Here is a 14,243-nt window from a genome sequence, read left to right as displayed (position 1 = left end):
TCTAGGATCGAGCACGGTGGCCAAAATGTAGTGCTCTGATTTCAACAGATTGACCACCCGTGAATCCTTGTTAAGCGAATTAAGGGCTCCATCTACAAGTCCCACATGCCTAGCGGAATCGCTCTGTGTTAGCTCCTCCTTCAATGTCTCCAGCTTCTTCTGCAAAAGCCTGATGAGGGGAATGACCTGACTCAGGCTGGCAGTGTCTGAACTGACTTCACGTGTGGCAAGTTCAAAGGGCAGCAGAACCTTGCACAACGTTGAAATCATTCTCCACCGCGCTTGAGACAGGTGCATTCCACCTCCTATATCGTGCTCAATTGTATAGGCTTGAATGGCCTTTTGCTGCTCCTCCAACCTCTGAAGCATATATAGGGTTGAATTCCACCTCGTTACCACTTCTTGCTTCAGATGATGGCAGGGCAGGTTCAGGCGTTTTTGGTGGTGCTCCAGTCTTCTGTACGTGGTGCCTGTACGCCGAACCGCAATTCTTCTGGCCACCGACAGCATCTCTTGCATGTCCCTCTCGTTTTTTAAATAATTCTGCACCACCAAATTCAAGGTATGTGCAAAACATGGGACGTGCTGGAATTTGCCCATATTTAATGCACACACAATATTGCTGGCGTTGTCCGATGCCACAAATCCACAGGAGAGTCCAATTGGGGTAAGCCATTCCGCGATGATCTTCCTCAGTTGCCGTAAGAGGTTTTCAGCTGTGTGCGTATTCTGGAAACCGGTGATACAAAGCGTAGCCTGCCTAGGAAAGAGTTGGCATTTGCGAGATGCTGCTACTGGTGCCGCCGCTGCTGTTCTTGCGGCGGGAGTCCATACATCTACCCAGTGGGCTGTCACAGTCATATAGTCCTGACCCTGCCCTGCTCCACTTGTCCACATGTCCGTGGTTAAGTGGACATTGGGTACAGCTGCATTTTTTAGGACACTGGTGACTCTTTTTCTGAGGTCTGTGTACATTTTCGGTATCGCCTGCCTAGAGAAATGGAACCTAGATGGTATTTGGTACCGGGGACACAGTACCTCCAACAAGTCTCTAGTTGCCTCTGCAGTAATGATGGATACCGGAACCACGTTTCTCACCACCCAGGATGCCAAGGCCTCAGTTATCCGCTTTGCAGCAGGATGACTGCTGTGATATTTCATCTTCCTCGCAAAGGACTGTTGGACAGTCAATTGCTTGGTGGAAGTAGTAAAAGTGGTCTTACGACTTCCCCTCTGGGATGACCATCGACTCCCAGCAGCAACAACAGCAGCGCCAGCAGCAGTAGGCGTTACACGCAAGGATGCATCGGAGGAATCCCAGGCAGGAGAGGACTCGTCAGAATTGCCAGTGACATGGCCTGCAGGACTATTGGCATTCCTGGGGAAGGAGGAAATTGACACTGAGGGAGTTGGTGGGGTGGTTTGCGTGAGCTTGGTTACAAGAGGAAGGGATTTACTGGTCAGTGGACTGCTATCGCTGTCGCCCAAAGTTTTTGAACTTGTCACTGACTTATTATGAATGCGCTGCAGGTGACGTATAAGGGAGGATGTTCCGAGGTGGTTAACGTCCTTACCTCTACTTATTACAGCTTGACAAAGGCAACACACGGCTTGACAAATGTTGTCCGCATTTCTGTTGAAATACTTCCACACCGAAGAGCTGATTTTTTTGGTATTTTCACCAGGCATGTCAATGGCCATATTTTTCCCACGGACAACAGGTGTCTCCCCGGGTGCCTGACTTCAACAAACCACCTCACCATCAGAATCCTCCTTGTCAATTTCCTCCCCAGCGCCAGCAACACCCATATCCTCCTCATCCTGGTGTACTTCAACACTGACATCTTCAATCTGACTATCAGGAACTGGACTGCGGGTGCTCCTTCCAGCACTTGCAGGGGGTGTGCAAATGGTGGAAGGCGCATGCTTTTCACGTCCAGTGTTGGGAAGGTCAGGCATCGCAACCGACACAATTGGACTCTCCTTGTGGATTTGGGATTTCGAAGAACGCACAGTTCTTTGCTGTGCTTTTGCCAGCTTGAGTCTTTTCATTTTTCTAGCGAGAGGCTGAGTGCTTCCATCCTCATGTGAAGCTGAACCACTAGCCATGAACATAGGCCAGGGCCTCAGCCGTTCCTTGCCACTCCGTGTGGTAAATGGCATATTGGCAAGTTTACGCTTCTCCTCCGACAATTTTATTTTAGATTTTTTAGTCCTTTTTTTACTGATATTTGGTGTTTTGGATTTTACATGCTCTGTACTATGACATTGGGCATCGGCCTTGGCAGACGACGTTGCTGGCATTTCATCGTCTCGGCCATGACTAGTGGCAGCAGCTTCAGCACGAGGTGGAAGTCGATCTTGATCTTTCCCTATTTTTGGAACCTCAACATTTTTGTTCTCCATATTTTAATAGGCACAACTAAAAGGCACCTCAGGTAAACAATGGAGATGGATGGATACTAGTATACTTATGGATGACGAGCGACTGCCGACACAGAGGTAGCTACAGCCGTGGACTACCGTACTGTGTCTGCTGCTAATATAGACTGGATGATAATGAGATAAAATTAATATATATATATATATATATCACACTAGTACTGCAGCCGGACAGGTATATATTATGTAATGACGGACCTGCTGGACACTGTCTGTCAGACTCAGCACTGCAGACTCCTAAAGTAAGCTACTAGTATCAAGAAGATAGAAAAAAAAAAAACACGGGTAGGTGGTATACAATTATGGATGGACGAGCGACTGCCGACACAGAGGCAGCTACAGCCGTGGACTACCGTACTGTGTCTGCTGCTAATATAAACTGGATGATAATGAGATAAAATTAAAATATATATATATATCACACTAGTACTGCAGCCGGACAGGTATATATTATGTAATGACGGACCTGCTGGACACTGTCTGTCAGACTCAGCACTGCAGACTCCTAAAGTAAGCTACTAGTATCAAGAAGATAGAAAAAAAAAAAACCACGGGTAGGTGGTATACAATTATGGATGGACGAGCGACTGCCGACACAGAGGTAGCTACAGCCGTGGACTACCGTACTGTGTCTGCTGCTAATATAGACTGGATGATAATGAGATAAAATTAAAATATATATATATATATATATCACACTAGTACTGCAGCCGGACAGGTATATATTATGTAATGACGGACCTGCTGGACACTGTCTGTCAGCACTGCAGACTCCTAAAGTAAGCTACTAGTATCAAGAAGATAGAAAAAAAACAAAAAACCACGGGTAGGTGGTATACAATTATGGATGGACGAGCGACTGCCGACACAGAGGTAGCTACAGCCGTGGACTACCGTACTGTGTCTGCTGCTAATATAGACTGGATGATAATGAGATAAAATTAAAATATATATATATCACACTAGTACTGCAGCCGGACAGGTATATATTATGTAATGACGGACCTGCTGGACACTGTCTGCAGAATGCGTTTATAAAAACACCACACGACGAGTGTTTAACTTTTTCAGGCAGACAATCACAATATACTGGTGGTCAGCAGACAATCACAATACTGGTGGTCAGTGGTCACTGGTCAGTCACACTGGCAGTGGCACTCTGGCAGCAAAAGTGTGCACTGTACTTAAAATATGTACTCCTGCTATAACTGCTCCCCAGTCTCCCCCACAATTAAGCTGTGTGAGCAGTGAGCACTCAGCACAGTCAGATAATGATATACAGTATTACATATGATGCAGCACACTGGGCTGAGCACAGATATGGTATGTGACTGTGTCACACTGTGTATCGTTTTTTTTCAGGCAGAGAACGGATTAATTAAACTGGTGGTCACTGGTCACACTATCAGCAGCAAGTAGTACTCCTCCTAATAATATGCTCCCCAAAATTTGTGTCTCTCTCTAGTACTCTAGTCTAAACGGAGAGGACGCCAGCCACGTCCTCTCCCTATCAATCTCAATGCACGTGTGAAAATGGCGGCGACGCGCGGCTCCTTATATAGAATCCGAGTCTCGCGATAGAATCCGAGCCTCGCGAGAATCCGACAGCGGGATGATGACGTTCGGGCGCGCTCGGGTTAACCGAGCAAGGCGGGAAGATCCGAGTCGCTCGGCCCCGTGTAAAAAAACCTGAAGTTCGGGCGGGTTCGGATTCCGAGGAACCGAACCCGCTCATCACTATCCAAAATATGACCATACCTTACACAAGTCACTAGAAAAACTCAAATCCATGCTCTCATTATCTCATGCATTGATTATTGCAATTTTCTCCTTTGCTGGACTTACCAAAAAGATACTCTCACCATTACCATCCATTCTGAATGCAGCTGTGAGGCTATTCTTCCTTGCTAGACGTTCATCGTCTGTGGATCCACTCTGTCATTCCCTCCATTGGTTACCTGCAATCTGCCGTATTCAATATAAAATACTTTCTCATACGTCCTAGAGGATGCTGGGGACACTTCAAGAACCATGGGGTATAGACGGAATCCGCAGGAGACATGGGCACTTTAAGACTTTGAAGGGGTGTAAACTGGCTCCTCCCTCTATGCCCCTCCTCCAGACTCCAGTTTTAGAATTGTGCCCAGGGAGACTGGTCACACACAGGGGAGCTCTACTGAGTTTCTCTAAAAAGACTTTGTTAGGTTTTTTATTTTCAGGGAGGCTGCTGGCAACGGTCTCCCTGCATCGTGGGACTTAGGGGAGAGAAGTTATACCTACTTCTAATGAGTTTAAAGGCTCTGCTTCTTGGCTACAGGACACCATTAGCTCCTGAGGGTTTGGAACACTAGGTACGCCTAGGGGTTCACTCCTAGAGCCCGCCGTCACCCCCCTTACAGAGCCAGAAGTCAGAAGACAGGTGAGTAGAAGAAGATCAGAAGACTTCAGTGACGGCTTTCTGAGGTACCGCACAGCGATCGTGCTGCGCGCCATGCTCCCACACACAGCGGCACTGTAGGGTGCAGGGCGCGGGGGGGTGCCCTGGGCAGCATAAAATCCTCTTTTTAAGGCTGGCAAGAGTGGATTGGACTGCCTGGGCACAAGATCCGAACCCCCACCAGTAATATATATTAAGAAAATAGCGGGGCTGAAAAGCGCCATTAAGAGGGCGGAGCTTAGCCCTTACAGCTCTCACCAGCGCTGTTTTCTCTTCACAGAAGCTGCAGAGATGCTGGTCCTTTCCTCCACACACTGCTGTACAAGTAACAGGGTGCAAAACGGGGGGGGGGGGGGGGTACATAATTTGGTGCAAATATAAAAGCGCTACTGGTCTGGGGCTTTATATTAGAGTTTCAGATCTGGGATTGAGTGCTGGGTTGTGAGCTTGCAAACTCCCTCTGTGTTTCTCTGACAGGCTTTACTGTGGGTCTGTCCCCTATTTGCCCAGTGTGTCTGTGGGTGTTGGTACACGTGTGTTGGCATGTCTGAGGCTGAGTGCTCTTCCCAGGAGGAGACTGTGGTAGGGACAGAAACGGCTGTGGGAGTGACCCTGTCGGCAACGCCGACTCCTGATTGGGTAAGTGTGTTGAATGCCTTGAATGCTAATGTGGCTCTTATTAACAAGAGATTAGATAAATCTGAATCTCAGAACCAGACAGGGAAGAAATCTGTGGAGGATGTTTTATTACAGGTCCAGACCCCTTCAGGGTCACATAAAAGTGCATTTGCTCAGTTAGCAGAGACAGATACCGACAAGGACACTGACTCCAGTGTCGACTATGGTGATGCCAAATTAGACCCAAAATTGGCAAAGAACGTCCAGTACATGATTGTGGCAATAAAATACATGTAACATATCACGGAGGACCCTGCTGTTCCTGATACTAGGGTCTGTATGTTTAAGGGAAAGAAACCTGAGGTAACATTTCCGCCCTCTCATGAACTGAATACCTTTTTTGAAAAAATGTGGGAAAATCCTGACAAAAAGTTTCTGATTCCCAAAAGGATTCAGGTGGCATATCCGTTCCCCTCTGGGGATAGAGGTAAGTGGGAATCATCTCCCATTGTGGACAAGGCTCTATCACAGTTGTCTAAAAAGGTGGCTTTACCGTCTCCTGACACGGCAGCCCTTAAGGATCCTGCGGATCATAGACAGGAGACCACGTTAAATCCATTTACGTCGCCACAGGTACGCTGCTCAGACCAACCATTGCATCGGCGTGGGGGAGTACTGCTATTGAAAAATGGGCAGATAACTTGTCATCTGATATAGATTCCCTAGATAGGGATAGCATCCTGTTAATGCTGGGTTATATCAGGGACGCTGCAGCCTACCTAAAGGAGGTGGCTAGAGATATTGGCATTTTGGGATCAAGAGCCAATGCCTTGGCAATTTCAGCTAGACGAGCATTGTGGATTCATCAATGGAATGCTGATGCTGACTCTAAGAAAGCTATGGAGTCTCTTCCATATAAAGGTTGTGTCTTGTTTGGTGAGGGTCTCACTGATTTGGTATCTACTGCTACCGCGGGTAAGTCATCATTTTTGCCTTATGTTCCTCCACAACAAAAGAAAGCTCACCACTTTCAGATGCAGTCCTTTCGGCCAAATAAATACAAAAAATGCCGAGGTTATTCCTTCCTTGCCAATAGAGGAAGAGGAAAAGGTAAAAGATCTCCTGCCGTGGCAGGTTCCCAGGAGCAGAAGTTCTCCCGGCTTCTGCCAAATCCACCGCATGACGCTGGGGCTCCTCTGCAGGAGTCCGTACCGGTAGGGGCACATCTCAACGCGCTGGTGACACCATGGGTGTTTCAGTCTGTGTACGTGTTCCCTCCGCTTCCACTCATTCCAAAGGTGCTAAAGATCATAAGAAGAACAAAGGTTCAGGCAATCCTCATTGTTCCGGACTGGCCAAGGAGGGCTTGGTATCCAGATCTTCAGGAATTACTCATAGGAGATCCCTGGCCTCTTCCTCTACGAGAGGATTTGTTACAGCAGGGGAGTGCGTATATCACAACTTACCGCGGCTACGTTTGACGGCTTGGCGGTTGAACGCCGGATCGTAGCCCGAAAGGGTATTCCCAGTGAAGTCATTCCCACACTTCTTCAGGCTAAAAAAGGAGTAACGTCTAACCATAATCACCATATTTGGAGAAAGTATGTGTTTTGGTGTGAATCCAAGAAGGCTCCTACGGAAGAATTTCAGCTAGGGCGTTTTCTCCATTTCCTGTAAGCAGGTCTGGATGCGAGTCTAAAGTTAGGCTCGATTAAAGTACAAATTTCGGCCTTATCGGTTTTCTTTCAAAAACAATTGGCCTCCCTTCCAGAAGTTCAGACTTTCGTGAAAGGAGTTTTGCACATCCAACCTCCATTTGTGCCCCCATTGGCACCATGGGATCTTAACGTGGTGTTGCATTTTCTTCAATCACATTGGTTTGAACCTTTACAAAAGGTTGAGTTGAAATTTCTCACTTGGAAAGTGGTCATGCTATTGGCCTTAGCATTCGCAAGGCGGGTGTCTGAGTTAGCGGCTTTGTCTCACAAGAGCCTTATTTAATCTTCCATGAGGATGGAGTGGAGTTGAGGACTCGTCAACAATTTCTGCCGAAGGTGGTTTCATCGTTCCACATGAACCAGCCTATTGTGGTACCAGTGGTTACTGACGCCTTCGCTGAGTCAAAATCTCTCGATGTTGTCAGGGCCTTAAAGATTTATGTCACCAGAATGGCTCAACTTAGGAAAACGGAAACTCTGTTTATCCTGTATGCTGCCAACTAGATTGGAACGCCTGCTTCAAAGCAGACTATTGCGCGCTGGATCTGCAATACGATTCAGCATGCTCATTCTACGGATGGATTGCCGTTACCGAAATCAGTGAAGGCCCACTCTACCAGAAAAGTGTGCTCATCATGGGCGGCTGCCCATGGAGTCTCGGCATTACAACTCTGCCGAGCAGCTACCTGGCCGGGTTCAAACACTTTTGCGAAATTTTATAAGTTTGAGTCCCTGGCTGATGAGGACCTCATGTTTGGTCAATCGGTGCTGCAGAGTCATCCGCACTCTCCCGCCCGTTCTAGAGCTTTGGTATAAACCCCATGGTTCTTGAAGTGTCCCCAGCATCCTCTAGGACGTATGAGAAAATAGGATTTTAATACCTACCGGTAAATCCTTTTCTCTTAGTCCGTAGAGGATGCTGGGCGCCCGTCCCAGTGCGGACTCTATCTGCAGTTATTAGTTATTAATTATGTTTACACACAGGTTGTGTTTCTGTTAAAGTCAGCCTGTTGCTGACATGGTTCATGCCGTTGACTGGAGTTTATGTTAATTGCCATATTGTACGGCGTGTTTGTGGTGTGAGCTGGTATGTATCTCACCTTAGTTTAACAATAAATCCTTTTCCTCGAAATGTCCGTCTCCCTGGGCACAGTTCCTATAACTGGAGTCTGGAGGAGGGGCATAGAGGGAGGAGCCAGTTCACACCCCTTCAAAGTCTTAAAGTGCCCATGTCTCCTGCGGATTCCGTCTATACCCCATGTTTCTTGAAGTGTCCCCAGCATCCTCTACGGACTAAGAGAAAAGGATTTACCGGTAGGTATTAAAATCCTATTTTTACTCACACACAAGGCCATTAACCAAACTACACCAACATACATCTCTTAGCTTATGTCAAAATATCTCCCAACCCGACCTCTTTGCTCGTCACAAGAGCTACGGCTCTCATCCACACTCATTATTTGCTCCCATTCATGATTGCAGAACTTACTACAGGCTGCACCCACTCTGTGGAATGCCCTAGAACGCACAATAAGACACTCCTCTAGTCTCCAAACCTTAAAGCATTCCCCACTGTAGAGTCCACATATAGCCTCACATATTTTCTCTTTCTTCACTTTCCCATCCTCCTGACCCCAGGCCAACATTACAGTGTGACCAATTCATACAGCCCACCAAGAACCTTTGCAATCTGGTGGGCCATTATGCAATAGATAACACCTATACTTGTGTATCAATTCCTACTTCCCTATAGATTGTAAGCTTGCGGGCAGGGCCTTCCTACCTCTATGACTGTTTGTTTATTACCCAGTTTTGCTTTATCACTGTTGTTTTCAATTTTTGTTTTCTTTATTTCATTACTGTTGTTTCCAATTGTAAAGCGCAATGGAAATTGGCTGCGCTATATAAGAAACTGTTAATAAAAATAATTGAAAATAAATTAATAATAATAATAATAATAATAATAATAATAAAAAATATGTCCTAATAAGTAAAATAACAGATATGAAAGATGGGGCACTCCGTGTTTTATACACAAATACAGTTGCTTAATTATATTCCGTGATTTCTGGTTGTGTAGCTTTAGTAAATGCAAGCTAAAAAAACAAAACCCGATCATTATCTGTAAAGATATTTGCCATGTCCCCTTTCTTGTTTTTGCAAAAACACTTGTAAATCCTGAGTGTAAATACATCTATTGTTCTCACTCTATTCTGGAAAATCCGGTAAGTAATTTCTATGTGAAATGGTGTTGGGATGAGTATTTGGATATATTATGGCAACATAAGTTTCACCACTGTTCTGCTTTTGTGTTTGTGTCTTAAAAAGCAAAAAATGCTGAACTACTTGTAAAGAAATAATTAACAATGAAATGTTTTTTTTTTTTCTCAAACAGCCTTTGCTTATTGATGAACATTGTATAGCTTAATTTATAGATTGAGTTTGAGAAGAAACTCCACTTATTTTTTAGGGGCCCATTTATCAAACACTCAGAGGGGCAGATGTATTAACTTGGAGAAGGGATAAAGAAGTGATAAGCGCAAGATGATAACGCACCAGCCAATCATTATGGGTTTGAAAAATGACAATTAGGAGCTGACTGGCTGGTGCGTTATCACCTTGCGCTTATCACTGCTTTATCCTTCCTCCAGGCTTAATACATCTACCCCAATATTTGTGGCTGGCGGTTTTCGGGGTCTAGCCACAAATATTAAGTATCCTGGAATGTAAGTAGGAGCATAGTGCAGCACACACAGCATGCAGCATGCCCCAGTATACACAGTCACTATATAGTACAGCCACCTGTGAGCTTATGGATACAGCACAACCAGTATAGCAGAGTATAGCGTAGCATGCATCAGCGTCCAGTGTGCCCCCATACACAGTCACTATACAGCACAGGCACTTATTAGTCTCCGGACACCCACAGCCACTACAGCAGAGTATAACGCCACAAACATCAGTGTGCTTTAGACTGAAATGGTGCGGATTCCTGGCCGTGACGCCTTATATAAAACCCATCAACATGGGATCCGAGTCTGACGGGAACAAGAATCAGATCCCCGCTATTCGGGGCATTCTGTATTCCAAGGGATCCGGACAGCTCATCTCTATCTAAATTAATGTGAAAAGGGTGTAAACATAACCTTTTTCATCTTATTTTAGTAAAATAATTGTTAATAAATCAGTCTGTTAAAGAGGTGTCTCACTTATCCAGTTTCTCACTTATCCAGGTTCAAGAAGTGTTTGTCTCACTTATAGAGGTTATCACTTATGCAGGTTCAAACAGGATAACTCAGTAAGTTCCAGGTACAGGGTACTTTAGTGGGGTATCAAAACCTGTACTAATACCAGTTACAAAGGTTCTAAAGGCGGTCGTCTCATATATAGAATTAATAAACTGCACTAATCTCACTTACAGAGGTCCTAATGGCAATCGTCTCAGTTATAGAGGTGATTTTTCCTAATAATCGAGAGCAAAGTTTTAGCTGCGGTGGCAGAAGCATAGGGGGGCGCTGCACTGCACTGCACTGTAAGCACAGTGGTCGGTCTGGGTACAGGATGTGCAGTGCAGGGTTCTTCATTAATAAATGCAAATTTAAATATGTGTGTAATTAATCGTTTATAATAAAGATCGTTTAGAAAATAGCAAATATGAAAACAAAACATTGACTTTCTATTAAATCTTAGACCATATGGGTAACCACAGAAATTGTACTTGTTTAGACTGATAGTTAATGGTGAAATGTACAAGACTGCTCTAATAGCGCCTGGTGTGTCTTTAGACACCACCATCAGTCGCAGCAGCCCTGTGGCAGAAGCAGATTTACTGTCTCAGTACGACATCTACTGAACGATTGAGCATCTATGTATTCAAACACATCAGTGACACGTCTGCAACACTCCATAATATGCATGGGCATCTCTGTGTATCTATTTAACCACCCCTCAGTCACTGCCCAGGAATGGCCAGCACTTCCCAGAACATTGCTGGTGCTGTGGCTCTCAGTCCCAGCAGCTCCTCTGTGCATACACACTGTGTAAAGGGGTGTACTCACGGAGCGATAATCTAAGCAATCAAACTAGATTGCTTAGATTTTCAGAAAGATTGCTCTGTGTGTACCCCCCACAGCGATAGCGATGCGCAACCCCGCGCATCGCTATCGCTGGTGCTAGATTGGCCTGCCAATCTAGCAGGACGCTCATTTCACCCGCTGGGTGAAATGAGCGTCTTCCCCCCGCACGCTCAGCACACATCGCGCTGTGCTGAGCGGAGGGAGAGATGTGTGCTGAGCGCACATCTCTCCCACATCGGCCCGTGAATACGGGCCTTAACGCATACACAATAGAAGGTTTTAGGGATTTTCATACACGCGCAGTAGAAAAGTATTTGTTCAACTCTGTCAACATTATCATTTTGTATGACCCAGACTCATTGTCACAAGGTTTTTATCAGGGGATTGACCGATTGCTATTGCGTAAAACACACTGAGATAATAATGTAGATTTGGAAGCTGTTTCAGTTGCTATCTGAGACAAAAGGTTATCTCTTGGGTGTAGGTTCACTAGAGGAATGAAATGTCCCAACGTTTGTGGTCTTCAATGACCAAGGGTCCTTAATAGTTTAGCCCTCTTTTAGGGGTACTTGTAGAGTATATCCAAAAATTTGAAAAAGTGACTGCTCCAATTTTACAGGCTGTAGGTGCGATGCATGACGCGTCACATTGTGATTGTGAAGCATCCTGCCACTTATCACATAAGCCCATTGGATCCCTCTCAGAGCGCAACGTGATAGAAACCCATGGGCTTTTATAGGGTAACGTCATCTAAAGATGGTATTACCCACAGCCAAGCTGTGGAATGTATCGCATTCCGGATCTTGGTGCATATGCTGTAAGTGGGCAAACCTCCAGAAACGTAATTGCCCACAGTTTTAGCGTTGATGCATTATTTATTTATTATTTATTATCAGTTATTTATATAGCGCACACATATTCCGCAGCGTTTTACAGAGAATATTTGGCCATTCACATCAGTCCCTGCCCCAGTTGAGCTTACAATCTATATTCCCTACCACATGTACACGCACACGCATTCACACTACGGTTAATTTTTTGTTGGGATCCAATTAACCTACCAGTATATTTTTGGATTGTGGGAGAAAACCGGAGTCCCCGGGGGAAACCCACGCAAGTAAGGGGAGAATATACAAACTCCACACAGTTAGGGTCATGGTGGGAATCGAACCCACAGTGCTGTGAGGCAGTAATGCTAACCATTACACCATCCGTACTGCCCATAAGTACTGCCCATCCCACCATGTGTTGAAAAATGACGATTAGGAACTGATTTGTTAGTGCTTTATTTCACTCCACTTTGGTGTTGGTGTACTAAGCCTTGGAGAGAAATAAAGTGGATGGAGATATAGTACCAGCCAATCAGCTTCTAACTGCCATTTTTCAAACACTGCCTGTGACATGACATGACATAGGCTAGTACTGTACTTTATATCTGTCCATTTTATCTCTCTCCAAGGCATAGTACATAGACCCTTTGGGGGAGATGTACTAAGCAGTGATAAAAGTGAAAAAGTGAGCCAGTGGAGAAGTTGCCCATGGCAACCAATCGGCATTGACGTAACATTTATAATTTGCATACTACTCTACTTTTACCACTGCTTAGTACATGCCCCCGGTATCTCTTTTGACGCTTTGATTAAATACCCCCTTTAGTATCACACCACCCTTAATACAATTAATTTGATTCTTTAAATATCCGCACACAGATATCTAGTCTCAAATAATCAAAATCACCAAATTCAGCACAATTTTAAATTTATTAGCAACAACACACCTAACACTTATAATATAACATAAACACACCTTACATGTATTAGTGATGTTCTTATATGTTATATGTTAGTAACAAGTAATAATGCAATATAATGCAATATAACTCCACTTAAGTGTACTATCAGTTCTGATCACCTTTGTATTGTTTACTTTAATTCCAATCTATTAGCCTTTCCTATTGTCGGACTTTCTGTTGCTCAGACTGGTTAAATGCATGCTCAGACTGGTTTAACTAGCCCTTTGCAGTACTACATACCCGTCCAGGGAATGTAAACAATTTGAGTGGAATGATCTTAGTGTATTTTCAGCATCTGATAACTCTGTATAACATGAAAAGCCACGTATAGATTTACCCTTATGTTTATATATATATATATATATATATATATATATATACATACAGTACACGTGATACAGCTGCTCAAATGGTCATACCTGTGTACAGAAGCAGCTCACAAAGTAGGACTGCACCTATACAAGCTTTACTGCCACACTTCTAAGCGGAACGGCAAGTTATAGTCACGTATATAGGAACAGAGCTTATACACGAGACATTCAGCTCCGTCACTGGATTCACTTGTTGCTCAACTTCACCAGGAGGGAGAACAGATACCAGCAAACCGCAAGCCTCCTGTACTCGCATAACCACACTGGAATATAACAGCTACCTGATGCAATTCTGTTAATCATCTATCTGGTTGTATTGACTAAGCTAGCGTGACCTATAATTTGACTTGGACATTTCTTCCATGCAGGAACAAAATTAGTGGTCTGGAATCGACTTTGGAAATGCCTTTAATATATGTTCCATTTAGTACAATATGGTTCTGGAAAAATACCATGTCATTTATTGGTTGATACATATCCTGAGTATGTGTCTTTAGATTGTTCCTAACTGTTCATATATCCATAACATTTGTATTTTAGTTTTACAAAAATGTTTTTGTTCCTTTACCACTTAATACCTATATACTGTAGGTTTTATCATTAATGAATTAAAACTCATCCCGGCAACTATAGACCAGTAAGTTTGACATCTATAGTAAGGAAAATACTGGAAGGAATATTAAGGGATAGAGTACTTAGATACCTCCAAGGTTATTAATAGGCACCAACATGGTTTTATGAAGGACAGGTCATGCCAAACAAACTTAATAAGCTTCTACGAGAAAGTGA

At 44.3% G+C, this 14,243-nt stretch overlaps 1 long non-coding RNA gene across 1 annotated transcript in view; it reads right to left on the bottom strand.

Annotated features, from left to right (window-relative positions):
* The window catches only part of LOC134909817 (uncharacterized), a 115,494-nt gene extending 101,805 nt beyond the window's left edge, over positions 1-13,689 (bottom strand). The window contains exon 1 of the long non-coding RNA XR_010176037.1: positions 13,503-13,689. This is a non-coding gene — a long non-coding RNA (uncharacterized LOC134909817). The remainder of the gene's footprint in view (positions 1-13,502) is intronic.
* Between the last annotated feature and the right edge of the window lie 554 nt (positions 13,690-14,243).

This window comes from Pseudophryne corroboree, chromosome 1 (assembly GCF_028390025.1).
Source record: "Pseudophryne corroboree isolate aPseCor3 chromosome 1, aPseCor3.hap2, whole genome shotgun sequence".
NCBI classification, from domain to species: domain Eukaryota; kingdom Metazoa; phylum Chordata; class Amphibia; order Anura; family Myobatrachidae; genus Pseudophryne; species Pseudophryne corroboree.
The sequence above is the reverse complement of the archived record's forward strand: the minus strand, read 5'-3'. Positions and strand labels throughout refer to the sequence as shown.